This window comes from Sebastes fasciatus, chromosome 6, assembly GCF_043250625.1.
Source record: "Sebastes fasciatus isolate fSebFas1 chromosome 6, fSebFas1.pri, whole genome shotgun sequence".
Classification (NCBI taxonomy): Eukaryota; Metazoa; Chordata; class Actinopteri; order Perciformes; family Sebastidae; genus Sebastes; species Sebastes fasciatus.
The window spans coordinates 14629225-14654490 of NC_133800.1; the positions used below are offsets into that span (position 1 = coordinate 14629225).

At 40.6% G+C, this 25266-nt stretch overlaps 1 long non-coding RNA gene across 1 annotated transcript in view; it reads left to right on the forward strand.

The window, feature by feature from the left end:
- The first annotated feature begins 710 nt into the window (after positions 1-710).
- The window catches only part of LOC141769101 (uncharacterized), a 56128-nt gene continuing 31572 nt past the window's right edge, over positions 711-25266 (forward strand). The window contains exon 1 of the long non-coding RNA XR_012594261.1: positions 711-850. This is a non-coding gene — a long non-coding RNA (uncharacterized LOC141769101). The remainder of the gene's footprint in view (positions 851-25266) is intronic.

Sequence of the window (25266 nt, forward strand, 5' to 3'; positions counted from 1 at the left end):
AGCATCGCTCAAAACAGTGAGGTGACAGACGTCAGCTAAAACCACAATATCACTCTATATTTCTAGTTAGCAGACCAGACGAAGGTCTCTTCATGAATCAGTGCTGATCCTAGTGTTGGCTTTTCCTGCTCAGCGCAGGCTTCAGCAGCGGGGCTCCTCAACGAGTTACGTTATCGCCTCCCGACCGCAGCCGGCAGCCAAAGACACCGGCACCCGGTCGGTAACGAGACGATAACGTAACTCGTTGAGGAGCCCCGTCACTTCACAAGACACGGAAAACCTCTGTTGGTCTGGAGGAGCTGCAGCATTTATTTCTGCACAAACGTCCACTCTACATTCACCAAATATTCTGGACGCGCGCGCTGTCTGAGTGAAGGAGAGCAGGCAGCGGAGAAGAGGCTCCGGCCACACGCGAGCGCGCATATGCGAACGCGCATGTGTGCCGACCCGCTACATTTGTACGCTTAAAAAGTTACAAACAGTCCCTTTAAGTTAGGCTTTTTTTAGTTGTTTATTAATTATTAGTAGAAGAGAGTGCTTGGAAGCCATTCAGAGCATGACTTCTTCACTCAATCACTTTTCTCGCACCTCAGTGTGGCATTAATCACCTCTCATACATACAGCTGAGTGAGGAGCAGAGAGGTTTCCGTGTGTGAGACCAATGTGTGACCTCCGGTGTGTGCGTGTGTGTGTGAGTAAGGAGAGAGGAGGAGAGGAGGGAGAAAAAGCTACAACTCCTGCGTGGGGGCAGCAGAGCGACTCGCATCTGTACCGGAGTAGCTACTGTATCTATCGAGAGCTACAACTTCTCCTCTCCATCAAAATAAGACAACAAAGAAAGCAGCCTGAAGTGAGTAAGCTAATGTTAAACTTGTAGTGAAGGCGGGTGAGTCTAACAAACAGTATTTTGCGCGGTATTACGTTTCCAGTGTGTGTTTTTTAATCGCGACTGTCTGCAGTCACCTTGTAAAGTGACTGACAGGCGTTGCTGTTTGTTTGCTGCTGTAGGTGTTGACAAGCTGCTGCGGTTCACTTATTGAGCCTATTTATTGTAAAATGAGGTCACTGCGTAGATGTTGTAGCACTTGAGTGTAACCTAAGAGTTGTTGAAGTGATACAGTAGGAGTTTGACTCGTTTGCTCATTGCTTTAAATCAGTGCTGTTTACATTCTTCTCATGTTTGAATGACCGGTTATTGTTTGTTTACCAAGAAGAAGGTAACTAGCTCCTACCTGTAGGCCTATCTCTGACAGCAGCAGAGCATCACTCTGTCTGAAATACATTCAATATTTTAGGATCACATCATGTGTCATTAGCCCAGGACACTGCTGCTGTATATTCACATTTTTTATTGTATGCATTTGGAATAATGGTCCCAAAAGTGAGCTATTATTACTGTTAATATAACAGTGATTTGTTTTAATGTAGTGTTTAATTTATGTGGGCCAAGATGTCCAACTGGTAGGGCTGCCACCCTCGATTAGTCGATTTATCAGTTGTTTTGGTCTTAGTCGACTAAGATTTCTTTAGTTGATTAGTTGGTTGTTATGCTTTTTTCATGCTGAATGACTTTGAGCACATCTGTGGCAAACATAAGATTTAAAGTAATGCTTTTTTTTGTGTGATTCTTTTTGTAAAAACACAATTTTAAAGGGACTATTTGTAACTTTCAGAAAGGCTTGTTAACAGCGACACCTGTGGCCGTTAAGTCAACGAAAGTCAGCGTCGGGCTCGCGCTTGCTCGCTCTAAATAGACATGAACGAGCATCGCTCAAAACAGTGAGGTGACACACGTCAGCTAAAACCTCAATATCACTCCATATTTCACCTGCTTGGCAGTAATGTTAGCTGACCAGACGGTGGTCTCCATGAATCACTGCTGATGCTAGTGTTGGCTTTTCGAAGAGAAACGTTATCGTCTCCGAGCGCGCTCGCAGGGAGACACCGGCACCCGGTCAGAGACGATAACGTTTCTCGCTGCGGAGCCCCGTCACTTCACAAGACACGGAAAACTATTTGTTGGTCTGGAGGAGCTGCAGCATTTATTTCTGCACAAACATCCACTGTACATTTACTAGATACTCTTCTGCAGTGTGTAGTGCGCGCGCATGCACGTGTAGAGGTGGAGCGAGACAGCGAGAATGCGCACGGTGTGTGAGTGAAGGCATATTACAGACCCAACTGTTGTCATTTACACAACTTTAATTCCTACAAATTTCAGTCAATTTAGATGCAGCAGTTCCTGGATTATGTCCTTTTAAAACTCTCGCCGAATGCTTTTTAATGAATTCTGTAAAAATATTAACACTGACTTTATTGTAGGGATGCAAAACCACACCGTTCAATGACGTACAAACCAAACCGTGGGCCTGTTAAACTGTTGCACCACTGTTATATACAGGCCTGCTAAATATTTGTTGAGGTGCTAGAGACATAGAAGAGGCAATTATCTGAACATAGTCCTACTTGACCATTAAGTAGCCTGCCTTATTTCATGTATAAAATCAGCATTTTGGCTTCATATAATATAGAAATATCATCCATTACTATCTATCTATCTATCTATCTATCTATCTATCTATCTATCTATCTATCTATCTATCTATCTATCTATATATCTATATATCTATCTGTCTATCCATCTGTCCGTCCGTCCGTCCGTCCGTCCGTCCGTCTGTCTATCTTTCCTTCTATCAATTTATATATTTTGGAGTTCAAACACATAATTGGCCACGTTTTTCTTCTCCCTAATATGCAAAACAAACCGAGACCGTGACCCAAAAACTGCAATACAAACCACTACTATATCCACAGCAGTCCTATAATCATGTTACTCAGTTACCGTCAGAAAAAAAAAGTAGAAAAGCTCTCTGTCGGGATTTGTATTTGGGAGAATGGCTCTACATATTGTAGTAGCAATGACCTGCCTTTAATTCATGAGACTTGGTGAAGTGGAGCCTCCTTCTTCAAGGGCTCCGAAAGCAGAAAAAAATAAAATAAACCTCAACACAGCCTCCAGCACTGAATAACCTACAACCCAGTATTCCCCATACACCCCACTTATACACACACACACACACACAGGCATGCACATAGTATTCAACTCTCCCTCCGAGTCCAGTAACCAGGTCCAGGTGTTTGTCAGTGTGGGTTATGACAAGAGTATATCTGTACGTGTGTGTATGGGTGCACACGAGCGAGCGTGTGTGAATGTATAACCAGATGGCATAATACTGTGACTCCAAATCTTACCTCACCTCATCTGCGGGGGTCTGGGGACAGCAACACCGGGGAGCCACGCAGGAAAACACTCAGCAGATATCAATGAGAGAAGCAGACATCCAGATGTGTGTGTGTTGTTCTCCTTGTTTGTCAATCTAGTAAGTGTATGCAGTTGTCGAGGCTTCACAAGGAACAGCGATCTTATTTAGGTCAGGAACACATCTCGCAAATCTGAGAAACAGCCACATTCTCAATTGGCTGTGTAATTGAGTTTCACATAGCAGCTGTAAACAGAGCGTTTCCCTCATTTTCTGTTCTCGCTGTGTGTGTATGTGCGCGCATAATGTGTGTGTGAGAGAGAGAGAGAGAGAGTAGTTGAGACACTTAAGAGTTTCAGACACCCCGTGATGTGAGACGATTCTGACTGCTGGAAATTCAGATCTACACGCCGGGAATAGCAAATTAAATTTGCCAAAAACAAACTGTCTGATGAGCGGAATGCAAAGAGGAGAAGACAGACATAGAATATAGTCAATGGGTGCATGTATACAATGGCCCAACGGAGCAATATTCAGGTTATATCAAATGTCTGCGTCTGAAATCATATACTATCCACTACTTACTCAATATGTGTACTATCGTTCAACATACTTTTGTGTGGATAAACAGTCCGGGTTCTCCGGCTTCATCCCACAGTCCAAAGACATGCTGAATAGGATAAGCGGTTATAGATAATGGACGGATGGATGGATGTATCTTTTCGAACGCACTGAGCAGTAATTTACGCAATCACTTCCTGAGAATCTCCTTGCTGGTTAGAGACATGTAACCATGGTAACCTGTATACCAACCTCCTGTGACTGAACTAATTTGAAAAATATATTACAAGTAGCAAAGTGAAATCTTATACGTACATTTAAACTGAAGCATTATCGACATTACCGAGCTGTCCGTCAATGTCTGTTATGAACGTTGTCATCACTGCCGCATTGCATTGTGGGATATTTATGCCGCCGTAGTGGCACCGGAAATAGTATGCAATTCACGTACTATTGGTTTCATACTAAGGTTTGGGGGGTATTAAAAAATCTCACATATTGTTTTAGTGTACTAAATAGCACGTTAGTGTGGACCTTCGGATGCAACCTGATGGATTTATTCGGAGTGAGGTCAAAGTGAGAAAATATATATTTTTTTATCATATCTACAAAATCTGTAAACTATATGGACAACTCAATCTTATTGAACGTAGTTTTTTAAATATGTAGCTGTCAGAATGTTCACAAAGGAAGTTAAATTGGATACAACAACAAGGCGAGGAGTGGTGGCAGCTCATGAAATGGACTTCCTCAAGTTTTCAGACCAAAAATGTTAAAAGATCAGAAGAGTTTCCAAAATGTGTCATGTTCTTAATGTTTCCCATCTGATGCTGTGATGGCTGTGTGCCTCTCATGCTTCTCCACTTATAAGGGGGAGCCTTCCTTTGGAAATGCCTTAAGCGCTTTGAATCCGATTACAGTCACCACCGGCCGTAAACACATCTAAAGAAATGTATTGAACAACAATAAGAGAGACATCAGGGGCAAAGATTATAAAGAGAGTAAAAGCTATTGTTCATGTGAACCTGAGGACAGTTTGCCAGTGTTGTGCCTCTCTAATATGCAATTTCCTCAACTTAGAGATGGAGTTGATAACAATCAGAAAGAGATAACAGCCACGAGCCTGAGGCCTTCTTCTCAAATACCTATTTATCTTTCTTAATTACAGTGTCAATGTGATTTATAGAAACGTTCCAGCATTTATCTTTATGTTTCAGAAAGGTTTCCACAGGCCCTGACAATTCTTAAAAGCTTACAGAGTTGAATAAATAAAAATGAGCGTTGGATGTAGTATTGTGTGAAATAAAAGTGCATTGCATTTATCAGCATGCTTCAAATCTCTGTCATCTCAAGCACAGGAAAAGGCATTGCTTACCTTCAATATGTGTGTTGCAAGTTTGAGGTAATCTCCTGCAGCTCTTCACCTAACACTTACCCTTTTGTAACAAATGATTCAGCTACAAACAAAGTGGTTAAACATGTCCAAATGTAGATTAAGATCACTTTCCTACTAACTAATCTATGCTAATTACTTTCCCTTAAGACTTCCTGCTGCTATTTCACAATAAAACGTGCATTTGCTACAAGAGGTTTTCTGTGTAAAGCAGCTGAACTTCTGTTAACAGTTCTCTCTCTTGTTGTCTCCTCTGCAGTGCTTTGCTGCCGTTACGGTTGTGGTCAGGTGTTGTGGCTTTTTTAGCACTTTATTGTAAAGCGAGTAATAACAGTTTGGACACTTGATGTTAATCATGGGAGCATGTAGCCCAGGTTGGGAAACAAATAACTTTTTAAGCAGCACTTGAGTTCACCGTCAGTACGGGGAAGACAGGACTGTCTGTTGTCTGGCAGATTGGTTTTCTGGCTCTCACATGTCAAATAGCAGAAGTCCTGTTGGATTTGTTCAGATTTATCCAGGGTAGATGTGGTCAGGTGAATTCTTATTTCCCTAAGGTGATACCATCTTCACTGTCTCTGAATATATGTTGTGTTGTGCTCTAAAAGTTCGTCCTCGCATTTTAATGTGAAATTAGTACTACTAGTGTACGCATCGTGCAGTCAGAATCTATATTTTAAAACAGTGATTGAGTAAGCAGATTAAAAGTGTGCATGTATGAATGTGTGTGTGTGTGAGATCTTTGTCTCATCTCACACATGGTCCTCCTCTGTTGTCCTCTGAAGCTGGGACGAGTTAAACATTTGACCCTTTGCTTTTTAGATGGAAACTGTGATCTATTGCCTGTGCTGCCTTTGACACGTTCAAACAAGTATGCACCGACACATGTAGACGCACACAAAGCGGAAACACAATTTTTCACTGCACATCACACTAGGGATGCACCATTCTGACTTTTTCAGTCCGGATACCGATACCTGGGCTTTGGGTATCGGCCGATACCGAGTACTGATCCGATACCAGTGTTTAATTAATAAGCTGTATGTCTCACTGTGTGGAAGTTTACTGAGATCATTCTTTAATGTGTAAGGCAACAACAGGCTTGACTTAAACATCGCTTCCTTAACTTTGTAAAACAAAATGTAACAAATAAGTACATGTATATACATTTACTGAATTGTTATTTTTTATTGAAATAATAAATTGAACACCAGCAACGTGGTAAAAAATCTTCAAAATTAACAGAAATTTGAGTTAAAGTTTAAATCGTTTTTAATACAGCAACAAATTGGTCAAAACTTAAACAGGAATTGAAATTCCAGTATATAATGTATATAACATATAAACATAGAATTGAATCAAATAGATCTGCCCCATTGTCACCGATATCCGATCAGGCTATTTCAGTCAATATCGGCCCGATATCCAATCCGGTATCGGTATTAATGCATCCCTACATCACACACAATACTCTGATAATACTATATGTCATTAGATCAGGAATTTACTTAGTTGAAAGAAAAAAAAGTTATTTGTAATTATTTGTTTACAGACACATACTTTTTCCTGCAACAGTTCCTTACTTACTGTCACCCCATGCTGAGACCGCAAATGTATCAGACACGTATCAAGTTATCAAACAAGTTTTTCCTTTGATGTCCGACTCAAGAGATACGCTCTCATGTTAATCTATCTGTCTACACAGGCTCCATGCAGGCTTGCTGTATTTTTTTTGTCCCTTCACAATTTTAAGCATGCAGTAAAACTGCTGCACATGATTATTTTCACACTGCAGTACTAGTTTGTCAGTCTACTGTCCTTATTAATGAATATATAAATATACAGTGGCCAATACTGAAGCCATGAGGTTTTGTTCTGTATTTATTGGTAAGCACTTGACACGATGAATCTGATTATTTTTCAGTTAAAACATTAACTGTACCTCTGATATTGATGTTAGTCAGCCGTCACAGAGAGTACTATGTGTTCTTAATTGGAGAGACCAGTGTGTGGTACATTTGTTTAAATAGTCCTCTGGATAAAAAGAGTCTTGTTAGTGCAGGATGTGAGCTGCAGAGACTAGATAGGATCTGACAGGAAATTTTCCTACTGGATTGATGTAGTAGATGAGTGATGAGGAAGACGCTGATATGGCCAAAACGCAGAGACAGATGAGTGCTCACAGTAGCTATAGTTGTGTGCGTGTTTTTTGTGTGTATCTACAGGCTTAATAAAGTTGAGGTCTCAGCGTTTAGTATGCAGATATATAAGGGATGCGTTTATATTCACGTCCGCGCTTATCAGTCTTATCTTTTCCGAACCAGATCATGTCTCATTATCCTAATCTTCATCTCCATTACTCCTCTGTTCCCCCCCCTCAGGGTGGACGTTTAAACACACAACCTCTCCTGATGTCATGATGGAGTTATTCTGTCCTCTATAATTCACACAGGGCACACAGTTCAGCCACTCCTCCCCCGGTGTTCCCCTTTTTCTTTCCTTTTGAATGACGTGACAAAAGATTTGGCATCAGCACCTTTTAGAAACAATACTTGAAACGTTCCAGCCCTCTGTTTATGGAGGACAGCTCCAGGACCCAACAGGAGATCATAGTAATCAACAGATTACTGTGACGAACTCTGTGGCTAAAGTGAGGCTGCTGGCCGTAATAATACTGTACTGAGAGCAGCAGAGGTTGATGGTATAAAACAAGTTTAAATGATGATTTATTGGCCCGGCTAATAGCCCACAGAATCAGTTTAGGCTTGTGTCCCACAGGGCGGATGTTAAAACATACGACCAGCCAGCTTCTGATCTCATGATTTGGCTATTTTTTTCTCACTGCTCTCTAATTCACGCAGGTCGCACAGCTCAGCCACTCCTCTTTAGGTTCTTTCCTCTGTTTTTTGGCACGAGCAAAGTCATTTTCTCTAATCTCTCAAGACCTTTTGGTGGTAAATCATTACTGTTATACTGTTTTATAACAATGTACATTTTAAAACTAAATAAAACAAAAATGGTGTATTGTTGATAAGAACATCCCCCGAAACATTAACAGGTTGAGCCCTGAGGAGGCTTTAACTCGCGTACAGTTCTGCTTTGAACTGTGAGGCTGTTCTGTATTTGGTAGACCACAACTCTGTCTCCTTGTGTTTGGTTTGGCTCATTCCTAACTAAAGTAATCACCGGGTCTGTAGTTCACTCAAAGGAGAGAGAGAAAAAAAAAAAGAGAAATGATGGAGTGATGAGTGGGGGACTGAAGAAAAAGAGAGGAGATATCCATCTGGATCCACTTTGGGACAATTTCATCCCTCCTGCCCTCCAAACCCGAGACCCCCAATTTCCACGGTGCCTCCTTTGAGGTGCCATTCCATCAATGAGGGGAGAAATATTTGCCTACGAGCAAGTGTCATTCTTAAGTTTCAGGAGGTGCCTTCACCTCTTGGTCTAGACATCCCCTCATACCTCAAAACCTTTATCAGGGTGACTACATACAGAAATATCAATATTTTAGGTAGTTTAGGGCTCCAGACTAACTTTTTACATCGGTTGCACTGATGCGCCTTTTTCATTTAGCTGCACCAGCACATCTTTTTTTTTTTTGGCTCGTAAAGTTACTTGATAATATTTTTCAAATTATTAGCCAATGAAGGAAAAGAAAAGTGATAATACTAATAATAATCATAATCTTAGTCAAATAATATTACGTAAATCTATGCAAACAGACAAATATCAACAGTGACAGAAAACAAAGAGCTGACAGACAGGACAGAGACATAGAAAATAAAGCCCACATAATTAAGGTGCACCCAACATTTTTCACTTTGCCTTTTGGCACCACAATAATACATTTTAAGCATTACTTCTTTTGTCAGTTCCCACACACATTATGTATACAGGAATAAAGGTTGCAGATAAAGGATTTGTGAGTCGGATGAGGCCATTTCTGCTGAAGATGATTGGTTAGAAGGGTGCTGGAAGTAGGGAATCCAAAGGGCCATTGGCTTCCTCACTTTACGACCCGGCCCTGCATTGCGAACGAGAGTGCAATCCACATGTTTACATATTACGTTAGTATAAGAGTAGCGTAATGTAATGTGCGTAGCGAGCGAGTGGTCAAGCGACCGAGAGAGAGCAGATCAGCTGTTTGGCGATCATTGGAGCAGAAATAAGAGGTAAAGTTGTCTCGTGTTATTAAATGTGACTTGTGAAATAAATCTGGCGCCTCTGATCAGGATTAGGCATCTTACTGGGGACCGGGGAGACAGATGATGGAGAGGTTTCCTCTGCCAATGATGTCGGGTCTGGGCCGGGCTGTTGAGGGCTGGGGACAGGTGTGACAGGTACCGCAGCATTTTTCTTTACGAAAAGACGATTGATAGTTCTCTTCATTTTGAATTACTTGTATGTTTTATGGTTGTGATGTTGCTGAATGAGGAGTACAGGGCGCGGTTTCACACATAACCCACACACACAGACAGACCTGCTATTTAAAGGCTATGCGCACCAGTGCGACCAATGAAAGTGTTTAGTCACACTTGACAGATTTATATAGTCACACTCTGGCGATATGGAAAGACTGGGTAACTGAGGCTGAGTCATTCCTGATAGACAGCGGCATCAAGTAGCAGTTTTCAGGTTTCTTTTTCAAATTACTTCAAGTTGTGGCTTTGCCATGTTATTAATTTTTGAAGAATGTCTGAGAGGTTAAAGGTCAGACTGAGTGATGGAAAACCCTGACTTCCTGTTTTTAAAAGATGGGCTGTGTAAAACACATGAGCAGTTTTGTGTTTTGCTGCATATTTCAACGTGGAAAACATATGACCACCTACATGCACACAGGGGCTTTTATTTTGACCAAGCGCTTTAATTCAGGCATCCAGTGTGAAGGTGTAGATGAGGTAAACGGACAAAGAAGTTAGTGACTCACAGGACAGAGTCAGACGGCCAGGAAAGAATGTGATTAAGTGGAAAAAGAAATGTTTAACTGTTCAAGGAGTTCAAGGTATTATCTGCACCTCTTTGTGGTAGTTGCTTCTTGTCTTGTGGTCTGTCTCCCTCGTAGTCTTTGACTGACTCGTCCTATGGTTCTCCACACGCATGCATTTAGGTCTGGAATGATAAACGGCTTTCTTTGATTTGTGCAGATGTGTCTCTGGCAGAGGATGGGGGTATAATGTGTATAATCAAACTCAGAAGCCACTAGTTATTCTCTTTCCCTCCCCGTCTTCTTCTCTTTCTAAAAGCCCTCCATCTGCTGCTGCACATGTATTGTTTTCTTGTCACATCATTGATACTCCGATGGCTGAAATAGCGTCCACATTGCCTTTGCAGACACCACCTTCCCACAAGACATAAATTCATGATGGGCTCGTCAATGTGTTCTCCAAAGTCATGATTCCAGAGTAATTCAATCCGATTGATACCAAATCAAATTCCGCCCCAGAGATAGTGAATCTGATGCACGTGAAATCAAATCTCGAGGGGGCCTGTTTCTTCACTTACATGTCCGGTGGATTTATACATATCCATCCCACAAGTGAATTACAACGAGAAGCAGGCCTCTGGGAGTCTTTGTGTTGTGTCCTGTGCAACACTGTGATGCTTATTGAATGAGTTTATTGATAGATGCAGCCACTCTGTTGATCACTGACATCTGCTGTGAACGGGATGATCTAGCGTGATGTATAGTTTCTTTAGGGGCTAACGATGAGTTTTAATTGGGAGACCAGTAACAGGAAGTAGATGGAGGAAATGTGAGGCTTATAAAAAAATTGTAGATCACATCATGCCAGATAGTGAAGGGAGGAGGGCTGTTGTTTGCAGATTTAATTAGGTGATATAAAAAAAACTAAAAACGGAAATGACCTGATGCCAAACGCCAAAATCATCTCTGCCAGATCAGCGAGATCCAAAATGTGAAAGACATTTGGAGTAACAGCGTCCAAGAGAGACCAGATGTCCCTAACAGGCCCCTGTAGGTTCCCAGCCAAACACCGTCAAGCAGATGACTACATATTAGGTCAGCATCACACACAGGCACGCACGCATGCACACACGCACACGCACATGCACACGCACACGCACACGCACACGCACACGCACACGCACACGCACACGCACACACACACACACAGATTGGAAAAGTTGCATTATAAAAATATGGTCTATTTATTTATGTTCTTTGTGTTCATATTAGGGCTGTCAAAGATAATAATGTGTTAACGCAAACGCCACTAATTTAGGTTGTAGCTCGTTTTAAAGCTAGAGTGATACTGACATCTCATGAAACTAGAAAACCGAAGGAATCCATTGGTACCATGTCATACTAGCTTGGCGAGAAGGAGGCCAAATAATGCTCCAGACTTGCGCTACATTTTGGCGAGGAAAAACTGGCATGGCCATTTTTCAAAGGGGTCCCCTTGACCTCTGACCTCAAGATATGTGAATGAAAATGAGTTCTATGGGTACCCACGAGTCTCCCCTTTACAGACATGCCCACTTTATGATAATTACATGCACGATATGGGTCATTTCATATCTCGATAATGATATATATCACGATATAGCATGTTTTCTATTAATTCATAAGTAGTCTATATGAAATAACCACATGGTAAAGACTATTTTTGTTTACTCCTGTGTGAATTAAATACTTGACAAATAAGTGTTTTCTCATTTTAAGAACTTGAGTGCAAAATGAACATAACAGTTTTAAGTGAAATTATAGAGAAATAATGGATAAATACAGGCCGAGCTTACATCGCGATAGAAACGATTACATACGATAGATGTTTTTATATCGTTTTGACGATATAGTATATCATCATATTGCCCAGCCCTATTCTCCTGCACACAAACACACACTCTCACTTGTGCTACCAGCATCTCTGGGTTCACATTCATAACCAAACAGGTGTGCGTGCGTACACACAAATTTGCACCACATGCTCACTGGTTTTATATTCAATGTGATACGCTGGGAGCAGTGTTTTTACAAGTCGAAACCTCTGAACCGTGTCCGCTCAGCTTCCTGTATGAAAAAAAAAAAAGTCCCTGCACCAACCGTGCACTCCTACAGTACCTCGCTGCAAAACATTATGTTCTAAGACTTATAGCTGGCTTTTCTACTCAGCATACAGTAGCAGATGACACAGGACATAGTAGAACGGGACTGACGTGAAGGTTAAGAGCACAATTCAGACTTAAAATGTTTTATGCATTGGCCAGGTTTAATGCTTCTGCCATATGAGCCACCAGGAAACTCTCGCCTTCTCTGGGGCAGCTGTGTAAGATGTACCGACATGAATCACATCAGATCAGCATTCATATTGCAATCACTTAGAATTAACTTTGTACTCGTTACAAGCTGAAATACATTACATCTTGTCCTCTAAATGTTGCAAAGTGACTTATAAAACTCCAAGTTGTTACACTAATAGAAGAAATGTGTGCAACATAACAGAGCTTCATGCTATTCAAACCGTTTCAAAGTCTTACATTGTCTAGTTGTGCCACATTCAACAGTATTTAATTATATTTTTAACGCTAAGCAATTGTTAAACAGTTGTTTTGATAGGTACCAGTGTTATTTTGTATTTCATTTCTACTTCACAACATTAGAACAAGAAAGTTGTAGTGTTGTGGTATACTTAGTTGTAGTAGAAGAATTACTCAGAACCTTTACTTAAGTAAAAGTAGCAATACCAAAGTGTAAAACTACTCTGTTACAAGTAGAACTCCTGCATTCAAAATCTTACTTCTGTAAAAGTACAAAAGTATATAAATCAAAATATACTTAAAGTACCAAAAGTTGTATCAGCAGCAGACAGAGATCAGCAGGTCGACACACATCAGCAAGTTTGTTTGTTAATTCACTGTGTGGATTCTGTGGAGTCGGCCTTCTGTAAGATCCCAGGAAAGCCAGATCAAAATGACAGGATTTGTCCCGAACATTGTAAAACGTACCTCAATTTTCTTTTTGAAAACTTACTGACCGACGAGGCCAAATAATTATTCGTTTGTTCTCTAAACTCAGTTCCTATAGCTCTCATGTTCCAACATGAGCGGCTGCAGCAGTGAATGGGGATTAATAGCAATGATAGCGGTGCAATGTGTTTTCCTCTGTGTGTGAATTGTCCTTTAGAGGCATCTGTTGCAGGCTTCAGACACATGTTGTGGGATTAAGGAATAAGCTGCAACAAATAACCTCATGCACACACGCCACACACTCAAGTCACCACATAACACCCCGCAATTGCAAACCCAGACCTGTACACATCCACACATGTTCCTCTACTGTTTGAATCTTGAAACCAAATTATTCAGCTCTGTTCATCTCTGCTCGCTCTATTGAATCTTGGTGATGGTTGCATAAAAGAAAAGGTATCTTGGTAACAGGGAAAGTTGCCTTAATGTGGGGCTTACATTAGTACAAGATAAGGTAATAGGACGGGGAAAGCCAAGTTGTCAGAGTCTCCCTTTCGCTAAGAAGGATACACAATAAAGAACAGTGAGCTTTCCAGTGTTGCCACTGGGTTCAGGTTCTAGCTAATCAGCGGTGCACACAGCCGTGACTGTTCGGTTCCAGGGGACTGGAGATGGAGGGAGGGAGGGGGAGGACAGGATGAGGATCCTGCCTGAAATGGGGGCATAAGGGTAGGAGGAGGGAGAGAGCGCATGTGGTTGTGTGATTGAGGTGTGTGTGTGTGTGTGTGTGTGTGTGTGTTCATGAGCCTCAGCGACTGTCTTTTTGCCTGTGCAAATCTCCAGGGCCCCGTGTGTGTGTGTTTTTGCGTGTGTGTGTGTGTGTGTGTGTGTGTGCGCGTGTGTGTGTGTGTCAGTTAATTGTACTTGTAGATGAACAAATTATGTCAGTGGTACCAAGTCACTTAATAGTAGAGAGTTAAGTGAGTTGTGTTTCTGAGGTTCTGCTATAATCACTATCAGATGTCTGGGTGGAGGAGAGGGACAGAGGGAAAGAGAAAGAGACCTAGTGTGTGTGTGTGTGTGTGTGTGTGTGTGTGTGTGTGTGTGTGTAAATGAGAATGAACAAAGAAGGAAGGAATGGAAGAAAGACGGATAGACAGAGAAAGAAAAATGATATGGCTGCCGTATGTGCATGACAAAGAATGCTGATATAGTACATACTAATGATCAGGCTGTTGTCATACACCGTTAGTAGCTATATCTACGAAAAGTAATTAACACTGTAGTAACACTGTAATTTGTATAAATCTCAAAAAATCAATGTAATCCATGTAATGGTGATCCAAGAAGTATAAAGAGAGACAAATGTAGGGAAGAGGTCGGGGTGGATGGGTGGGTTTCAAAAAACTTTCGCCCAGTAGACCGCTGTTTGTACCCCGTGTCGTGTGAAACCAGAAGTCAACGTTGATTTATTTGTCACACAACCTCTGTGCTTAAGTTACGCCACTTCTGGTGCTATTGTAACAAAAAACACGATCTTTTCCCAAACCTAACTAAGTAGTTGTGTTTGCTTAAACCTTACCAAGTTGTTTCCTGTGAGGACAGAAATGTATTTTGAAAAATCTGGAGTGGAAATTGACACGTGGGCCACCTGTTGCTGGACATTTGTAGAAAAATGCACAAAGAATTAGGAATAACTTGTATCATATGAACTGTTGTATGAGGATATGTTATGATTAGGGCTGTCCCGAATACAATTTGTTGAGCTTCGAAGCTTACATACTTGTATATAAATACAAAAAACATTTTTATTATCAAAGCTTTCGAATAGTGATTTGGAGGTCAAATACCATGGCAACGGTCGAAGCTTTGATGCAGTACTAGTTATGATATATGTGCTTATATTATGCCAACAAAATGCATGCACTCATTCACAAAACTTCAACTTTATTGTCTGTCAACTTAAACCTGATTATTTTGGTGCATCTCTCTACATTGTAAGATCTTTAGCATTTCTACACTGTAAAAAGTTTGGCCCCAACTACAGTAGTGCATTTCAGGTGTGACGTGATGTGATTTGCAGTGTCGGTGCTGAAACAAGTACGTCAAACTGATTTTTGAGCCCGGTTGTCCAACATCTTTAAGTTTAATTTGACACATTCTGTCTGCTCTGTATCCCAATATTGAGATGAAGTACATCTGATCATTTTATAGTGGCGAGTTACAGTTGAATACCGTTCATTACTCCACTGCTGATTGGCGTCACCAGCCTGAATCTAGAAACTTGTGGGTGGCATGTTTAGTTTTGCTGCATATAAAGGTGTGTTGCAGCAATTGAGTGTGCAGGCTCTACTTGTATTCAGCGAGGCCGTGTCCTAATCATTGTCAGATGGTGGACAGAGTCCTCACGTCTGGAGCCATTTACGAGGCCTGCGGCCGCCTGGAGGGGGAGAGGTGGGGGGAAATCCACCCAACGAGGCCGTCCTTTGTTGTCTGAGAACTTGTGAGATGGAAAATGGGGAGCAAATGATGGAGAATTAGTGGTCAGCTAACAGATTTTATATGACAAACTAATGTTTTATTGAGGCTCTAGCGATGTTAAGATGTTTGTGTTGGATTATTATTTCAGTTTGAAGTGGCTCATATGATGATTGTTGAGGGGAAAAAGCACTTGTTATTGCACATTGTATTCATCGCCTTTCACACCAACTCTTGAGCTGCATCACATGTGGGTTGTATTTTGATGTAAAAGGTTTATCCAGCAAAGACTGCAGTTCAATTAATAACGTGTCCTATTATTAAGTTATTAAACAAAGTGGTTTATGTGATGAATTTCCTTTTGCATAAGAATGAAAGAGAATTTCAATAATACAAATTTAAAATTTAAAATTCAAAAGATTGCTTACAAATGAAAAAAGTGTAAGAGCTAATAAGGAGATATATGAATAACTTAGACTGTGATGTGACCCGCTTCTTCCACATGTCAATGGCTTGACTCATGAATATCATTCGTCATGAGGTTTGGTGAAAACAAAAAGTCAGCTTCGTGTTGAGAAACGTGGTTTGAACAGCAGCCTTCGGTGTAAAAGGAGGATTACACTGTTTCCTTGAACACTAACTCTTGTTCATACTTGGCTCGTGTAGTGGGAATATTTTCCTTTGCCAGCGATGTTATTGCTCTAGAATTGTAAATGTTCTGCTGCCAGGAACTTGACTCAGCTACATATGTTGTTTGACATCTTGTCATTTCACAAACTGGCAAAAAATTGCTTAGAAATGAGGCACACGCTTATAAAATAGTAAAACAATCCATTTGGCCAAAATTCCTATTCTGTTTTAAGATTTAATAAGCTCAGACTGGCACAGACAAATGTGAGCTGGGGCTCTGTTGGGGTGAACTTAAACTCAACAGAGGTAGGTGATGGATGTCAAATAAAATATAAATGGAATATTCAGCATGCAGCTGGTAAAACAACGAATGCTTTAAAAGATTGACTAAAAATAGCTTGTGTTAAAATACCCACAGTGTGGAGAGTTTTTGAGATATTTCCAAACACTTTAATGTACTTCCAAGAAGTGTGAAGACTTACATACTCTATGTTTGGGTAGGTTTCTGCGTCTTGCTGTTATTACATCTATGCCGATCTTCTTACTCCTGCAAAGTGCATATTATTTATTAGGAAATGTGTTAATGGCTGACTTTGCACAAGATACATTTCCACACAGTGTTATTTTCCACAGTGAGTTTTATCTTCACAGCTCTGTTGGCAGGGATGCCACTGTGCCATTCGGATCTCAGGAGCAGATTCCAAACCTTTTCCTGACCCTCTGCAAATGTATGTAATTAAGCAATGAAAACTCGTTTGAGCTGCGTAGCCGGGCCTTCTGCAGCAGGAAATTAAGGATAATCTGGAGGCTGTGGACGCTATTTGTTGCCACAAGGCGTTCTCAAGGTGAAGTGGCTTCCCTTCAAGATTAGTTTTGATCCCGTATGAATTAGTTTTGCGTGTTTCTGCCCCGACCGTGCCCTTCTTGTTACCTCTCTGTGTTGTTTTCTTGTCTGCTTGTGTGTCTGCTGTCTGCTTTTTATCTCCGCCAGGCGTGCGCCTTTGGAGGAGATTATGTGTTCGGTTGTGTGTGTGTGTGTGTGTGTCTGTCTGTCCACGGCTAGTCTTGCTACTACTGAACCCATCAGCCTAATATTGTTTGTGCTCATTTGTGACTGTTTGTTCAAGGACCTCTCATGATTCACACTTTTAGAAACGTACAATTTAACCTCCATTAAACAATGGAATACGTGTTGAAATAGCCTGTCAGAAAATATTATTAGTGACATTTGGGCCTAATGTCTAATTTTGTGGCATTAGGTATCGTGCAGTTTTTGTTTTGGTTGAAAGAAAATTCTCCTCAACATTTCAGCTCAATTTATTTGTAAGAAAAATATTTACCGGAAAAAATAATAGTAAGAACTATTCCTAATACATACAGCAGTTTTCTACAAAAGAAAATTAAGCTATGCAGAAAAATCTATAACCTACAATTCATACTGCATTTCACAAATTGATTTATGTGAAATTCAGTATACATTTTATTGATTTTCATTTTTATGTAAACATTGCTTGTGATAAACACATTAGCCTTTAATTCATCTAATCATACCAGACAAAACACTACTTCCTTTAACAATAACATGTGCAAGCCATGGGCAGGCTGCTGATTTACTGGTTAATTTACGGGTACTGGCACATTACTTGTAAACATATAAATCTCTAATTATTGGCCATAGTCACATTATTATGTCCATGTAAACATAGCTGCTGTTCAACTGCTAAATGATCTCTAAAAAGAGCAGCAAAAACATCACATCGATCTAACAAAACACAATTTTACTCAGTTTTGTAGTTATGCTATGATTCATAGTATCACATATTTAGATTTCCCTTCTCTCTACTCTCTTTCTCCACATTCTTGGGGATTTAGTCAGACTGGGTTGCAGGTAGGGAGGGCCTCACATATTGGATGTTATAAAAGAGCAGTGAGTGGGTCGACTGTATGGAAGTAAGGAAAAGGGCTCTCTAGCAGCAGCGTGGTGCATCAATCCTTAAAAATGTTTACAGCTGTCCATCATAAAGGTCAGTGTTGAATTCAATGTTCACTTTTAAAACTGCACTTGCACCGCATTGGGTACGATTTTTTTGTGTCGGACTTTAACTTCAGTACAGGAAGTTCAACAGTAGCTGCTATTTTCGGTTGGAAAACGTTTCACTTTCTCACTGATTTGAGACGCGAGAGCTTGATTCCCCAGATTTCCTCAGGAGCAGCATGTGATATCATGGTGGATCCGCTTTGCTGTGCTGTCAAGTCCCTGTGTGTTTGTTGTTTTTGTGCAATAAAAGAGGAGACAGAGAAGAGAGTTATCGACTGGTAGGATAATTGTTGGCGTGCCTCAGGTTTCAACTGTTTTGATCTTCCAAACGTGTAAGTCCATCCATCAACCTGTTCTTTTGCAAGTAAAGGCCCTACGTCACAGCTCATTTAACTTAACCAGACACCCATATAAAATCTGAAAAGTTTAAGAGGACCTTTTATGCGTTTGTGCTTTTTCTCTTTCCTTTAGTGTGTTATATAGTTTTTTTGTGCATGTAAAAGGTGTGTAAAATTACAAAGCCACGCCAAAGGGAGTTACTTTGCCCCACAGAAACACTGCTCCTGAACTGCCTGAAACGCCTTGCTTGAAGTCCTGCCTTTTCTTCTGTAACGTGGTGATGTCATCAAGTAACACATTTGCATAACTGCTGGTTTGGCACGCCCTCAAACTAGGGCTGACCGATAAATCGTATTTTCACCGTCATCGCGATATGAACTTGCGCGATAAGCACATCGCAATCATTATATTTAGAGATGGTTACCGAAACCCGTTATTAAACAGGCTACGCGGCTAAAAACTAGTATTTATTATCAGCCTTCGTGGTTTAGAATTTATTATCTTCATAAAATACAGGAGCAACGTAACCCTCGGCTACACAAGCTAAAACAAAAGCTGGCAGTAGGCTATGTAGTCTAACTGTTTAGGTTAGTTTTCCATGTATCTTACTTGCTGGCAGAGACGAAGTAGCCCCTCCTCCCTCTACCAGCAGTACCTGCAGTGGTTCACATCAGCAGAGGAAGGAGGAAGGACTGATACTGACTGATGTCTGTGATCTTCAGTCTTTCTAAGCTTCACTCAGTATTTTCATGTCAGGAATAGGATTTATTTTATTAGCATTTTAAATTTGTTTCCAGTGAGATATTGAGTAGTCACTTTGCTGTTGTAAACATTACTGTTGCTGCTCTAGAAACAACATTTAGCCTAGTTGTATTTAAAATATATGTATATGTATAGCTAACATGCACACTTCAATATTTGTTTATTTATCGCAAGTCATATCATCATCGCAATATTGAACAATGTTATCGCACATCGCAGATTTTCCTCATATCGCGCAGGCCTACCTCAAAGCTAGTTAGAGTGGAGCTGGAGCGGAGTCGAAAGAGTTTGGTTTGGTTAACCAATCACAAGAGAGGGCCAGCAGACTGGACTTTTCGGGAGGATGGGGCAGGAGCTCAGACAGAGGGTGAAAAGAGGTGCTGCTGCACAGCCTGTATGAAAAAAATAAAGCGTTTTTTGAACATTAAAGCATGTAAACATGTTCTAGTAGAAACCCAAAACACAAGTATGAACCTGAAAATAAGCATAATAGGTCTTCTTTAAAGCAAAGACATCTAATTGTAAGAAACGAAACAAGAAAATAGCTACTGTCCAAAAATGTTTTCTTTTCGGCATCACATTTAACCTTGTAATCTACGCAAGTTGATTTTGCACACAACACATTTTAACCGGTGTTGAGGTGAAAAAAGGTTCCTGGGCGAACAGGCGGAAAAGATTTGGTAACCAGGCAGGTAAATACACTTGTTCCTTGTTTTGAGTCTCCAGGTAGAGAAGGTGCATACTGAGAGGTCTATAGAGCCAGTAATGAGTCATATCCTTCAAACTGCTGTTCTCTATCTCAGACACCTCCTAAAATTCACACTGCAATGACCATCGTACACACACATACAGACACACACAGGCACAACTCTAACCTGTTCATGCCTCCATGCTGTACTTCACACCTCCAGTGGTGTTTTCTGGGGAAACACATCACGTCAGTCACCAACGTCAGCACGTCAGTCAAACTTCTGCAAACACAGACAGTTTCTGGCAGGTGTAGCCAGCATGGGTGGTCTACAGACGCTGACTGACAGGATGCACTTTTGGTGAGTCCCTGTGCGGACTGTCATCAGGTCGCAGAATAAATAGGGATATTTTCAGTCACAACATCTTACAGAGAACTAAGAGCAACGTACATTACAGACAGGATATATGACCACTCTAGGTATTGGACCCGTGAACAAATGTAAATGAGGACATTCAATGATAAACAAAATAGTTTGCTTTTCAGAGATTACATCTGCCATCTGCACTGGAAACACAGTATCTATATTACATCTAAAAGGTTTGAGTAAAGGAGAAAAGTTCAGCTTTGGTCAGACTACAATATGGTTGCCTGGATTTTATTGGAGTTGGCAGGAGTTTGCCTCAGAATTAAAGCTCCATGTTTTGTGCTGCTGGCGTCGATATTGCCATTGTCTCATAAATAGACCCTGGGAATGTTTTTCATTAAAAAAAAAAAAAAAAAGATGAACATCCTTGACTAAGCTCCAGTTCACTCTTTGAATTAAACTGCGGGTGTGTGTACACATAGGCAGTGCAATTTTAATCTGTCTGTGTGTAAGATCTGTTTTCTAGCTGGATAAAACATACTTGTTACAAATGATTAAAGGTGCTCTATACAATGTCCAGAGCAGCAAACAACTATTATCTATGTAAATATATGGAGCAGTAATGTCTACCTGAGCAGAGAATGAAGTCATTCTCCCTTGACATTGACAAAATGCTCCCAATCTCGCATTTAGCACCTTTAAAGTATCACTGCACTCAGTCTCCCTCTCTCCTCTCAGTATCTCTCTTTGTTAGGGTCGTCTTCAACAAATTTCACCTTCAATAAGAATGTACTGTTATGTTTTGTTGTTGTCGTCATATCTGTACTAAACAGACTGAACAGGAATGATTATTTACACTATTGATTTAATCTGATGATGTTTTTTCTATTAACTGATTCATTTTTTAGTCAATTTAAACCTTTAATAACAGATTGTTTTGGCCACTTGGAGGCAGCCAAAACAAGGTGTGAACACAACACTGACACATCACATTTTAAGGTGAAAGGGTGAAGTTGTTAGCAAACATCATTCATTTGGAGTCGTGTTTCTGGCCACCTGATGAATGTAAATCCATTATTCACTCTCTTTTAGCTCCGTTTTTGGTCTCTCCCAACTCTTGATGGAAATATCTGACTCTTTAGCTGCTAAATGCTCCACTATGTTCACCAGCTAGTTGCTAACTGTGTCTGTCTGCTGTTTGGTACTGAGCAGGAGGTGTAAAGTGGGTTCTCTGAGCTTTTGCACTGAAAAATAGCTGCCCACTATGGACGACAATGATACGATGAGAGCGGTGAGAGTGAACCAAAAAAAGTTTCAGGCCAGAGCTGAAACACTATAACGCTCTGTGAAGCCAAGGGGAGCTGCAGATTCAGGTGATAATTCTCTCAAAGTTTACTATGAGCGACCCCTTTCACATTGTTGCATTGGTTTCACATTGTCATTTGATGCCTAGTTATTATAAAAATATTGATTATGGACACTTTAGTGTTTGAAAAATAATGTAAATAACCATCACAATCTCATTGATCCCAAGGTAACATCTGTGTTTATATTTTTGTTTTGTCTGATCAACAGTCCCAAAACCAATCAAGTTAAGATAAACAATTGATTATTAAAATAGTTGAAGATTAATATGCTGTTGACAAATTTTTTTATCAACTAGTATGTACTTTGGACACATTCATTCCACTGGTTTCCAGTTTTCACTCTAACCCATCATTTACCTTTACCATTTTCTGCCTTTTCCTAATTCCGTCTCTATAACATATTCATGTCAAACTCTGAAATTGTATTTGAAGCATGCTTCAACTTGTGATACTGTTCTGGGGGAGACTACGGCCTGTAAATGAGTTGGATGGTTTTCATTGCAAGGTCACTGTTATTATAATTACTGTACAGAGCTGCTGTAGGCTGGAATATAGCCTTCACATGTGTGAGTTTAAAAGAGACGGAGAAAGAAAAGAAAAACAATAAGGTGCGGAAGTAAGAAGAGATGGTACATGTTTGCCAATTGAAAGTAAACTGTTTTACATGGTATGCTACTCTGCAGTCTCTCCTTGAGGCTGACTTTAAGTTTGGATCAATGTTGGTGTAGATTTGGACACTAGGCATCAGGCACACTGCCAAGTAGACATACATGTTTAATATGACTCCTGCCGAGCACTTTTACAATGTGGGTGGGGTACATGTGTGTGTTCCCGTATGTGTGTGTTTGTGTGTGTGTGTGTGAGACCAGCTAACAGAAGTGCCTCAGAGCAGTGATGTGTGTGAGCGTAGGGTAAAAGGCCAGGCATGCTGAGTGATTGCCACTTCACCCATAAGTATGAATCAATCTTCTGTTCAGACATTTGGCTATTTACAGACTCACATGAATTTGATCATGTGTTTTCTTTTAATGGTTTCTAGGATTTACTAAAACCTCTATGGCAGTACTGTTTCACTGCAAAGCTCTGCAGACGACGGAGGGGTGGGTGGTATGTCAGCGTGTAGAATGGTCTGAGATCAGAATCGTGATAAATTTAATATTGAGTTATTTATCATAATGTTATAAATGCAGTCACTTAGACTGGGGGTGAATGTGAATGTGTTGGCATGCAGCCCCCCCCCCCCTCCCTCTCCCTCCAGTCACTTCCACACAGTGAAGCATACAGCTTATTAATTAAACACTGGTATTGGATCGGTACTCAGTATCAGCCGATACCCAAAGCCCAGCTATCGCTATCGGTATCGGGACTGAGAAAGTCAGATCGGTGCATCCCTAGGACAAATTCATCAACCCCTGCCCAAAAAATGAGCAACTATTCTGCGTCGAACTGCAGCTGAAGAGTTCAAGTCCATATAGATTGGAAAAATGGTACTGTGACCCTACCTGAGGTCGTGGACAAGTGTGTGTATGTGTATACACCCAAGATTGATACATAAATAGAAGAACACACAGATAACCTTTATGCGTAAATAATGGTAGGTCAATGTCAGTCTGTCTGTAATGTATAAATTGGAAATAATATCCCACGTCAGCCACTGCCCACAGTTCACAATCACTTCTCATTCTCCTCCTTACTTCTTTGATTGTGTTTCTATCCTTCCCAGATCTGCATTGGCTTCCACCTAATAATCAATACATAACACATAATCAATATTATTATTAATAATATTATTTTTAGGGCCTACATTTTTTTCAGTGAGATTTATGATGTTGGAAGACCTTGAAGTAGTCATGACATCTGAGTCTCAGTGGGTGAAACAATATCAGACAATATTGAGAGATTTTATATTTGATCCTTGACTTTACATTATGCTGCTTATTATATATATATATATATATATATATATATAGCTATATATATATTTATATATATATAGCTATATATAAACCGATCAGCCATAACATTAAGACCACTGACAGGTAAAGTGAATAACATTGACTATCTCGTTACAATGGCACCTGGCAGTGGGTGGGATATATTAGACAGCAAGTGAATAAATTTAACTTTGTGTTGGAAGCAGAAAAGATGGGCAAGCGTAAGGATGTGAGCGACTTTGACAAGGGCCAAATTGTGAATTAGACGACTGGGTCAGAACATCGCCAAAACTGCAGCTCTTTTGGGATGTTACCAGTCTGCAGTGGTCAGGACCTACCAAAAGTGATAAGACCCAAGGCTCATTGATGCACGTGGGGAGCGAAGGCTGGCCCGTGTTGTCCGATCCAATAGAAGAGCTACTGTAGCTCAAATTGCTGAAAAAGTTAATGCTGGTTCAGATAGAAAGGTGTCAGAACACACAGTGCATCGCAGTTTGTTGCGTATGGGGCTGCGTAGCCGCAGACCGGTCAGGGTGCCCATGCTGTCATAATGTTATGGCTGATCGGTGTATATTATAAATAGCTATATTATATAGCAATGCGTGTATATACGAGTGCTTATATGTGTGTGGATGGTTTTATGTACTGCGTGCATATGCTAGTTTTCCTAAGGCTTTGTGTGAATTAGCTGACGCACTGCAATCTATCAGTCATCAGCATGCATCACCTTCACATCTGTGTTCTCCAAACAACACCTTTCTCTCATCTATGCAAGGTTTCACATAGATAAGAATAAGTGTGTTATAACAAAACACAGAGCTTATCGAGGGGAACATAGCGAAGGACACTGCACGCAAGAAAATGTTTCTGTGTCTATCTACTTGTACGTGTGTTTCCACTGCAGGCCACTTCTTCTCCGGAGTCACCCTACCTGTCAGTGTTTTCATTGGCTATTGTGAAGCGGAGAGAGAAATGACAGTTTGTAGGAACTCAGTGAAAGAAGGGATTTAGGCAGTAATCCGCCTCACTGATCCTTTTAGAAACAACCAACTGTCTGGCACACCGCCTGGCTCTCGCCACGACACGCCTGCTTTTGATACCTGAAGGCTGGACTGTAAGCCGACACCCACAGTGACATTTTCTCCTTCCCACATACCTCAGATCATGCAGACCTGGAGTAGATTTAAGCTATTTATTATTTCCCTCAGTCGGTAAAACGTTGGCTTGCAGGTGATCTGAGGTGTTTTACCCTGGAGGTTAATGCACACTGTAAACGTCAGATTTTTAGTATTAATGTTGGAATTTATGACAGGGTTTTTCTCTTTCATCTTTTAGCGCTAATATTTGCTGGAATGCTTATTCTTGTCATGGTATACATTATTTTGACCCTTCACTGTTCAGGTCAGGTCAAACTGATTATTTAGTTTGAGAACATATGGCATAAACAAAGATTGGCTTGTAAACTTCTCTATCAGACTGGAGCATAGTAGGTGTCGTCTGTCTAGCTTATCTAAACACTA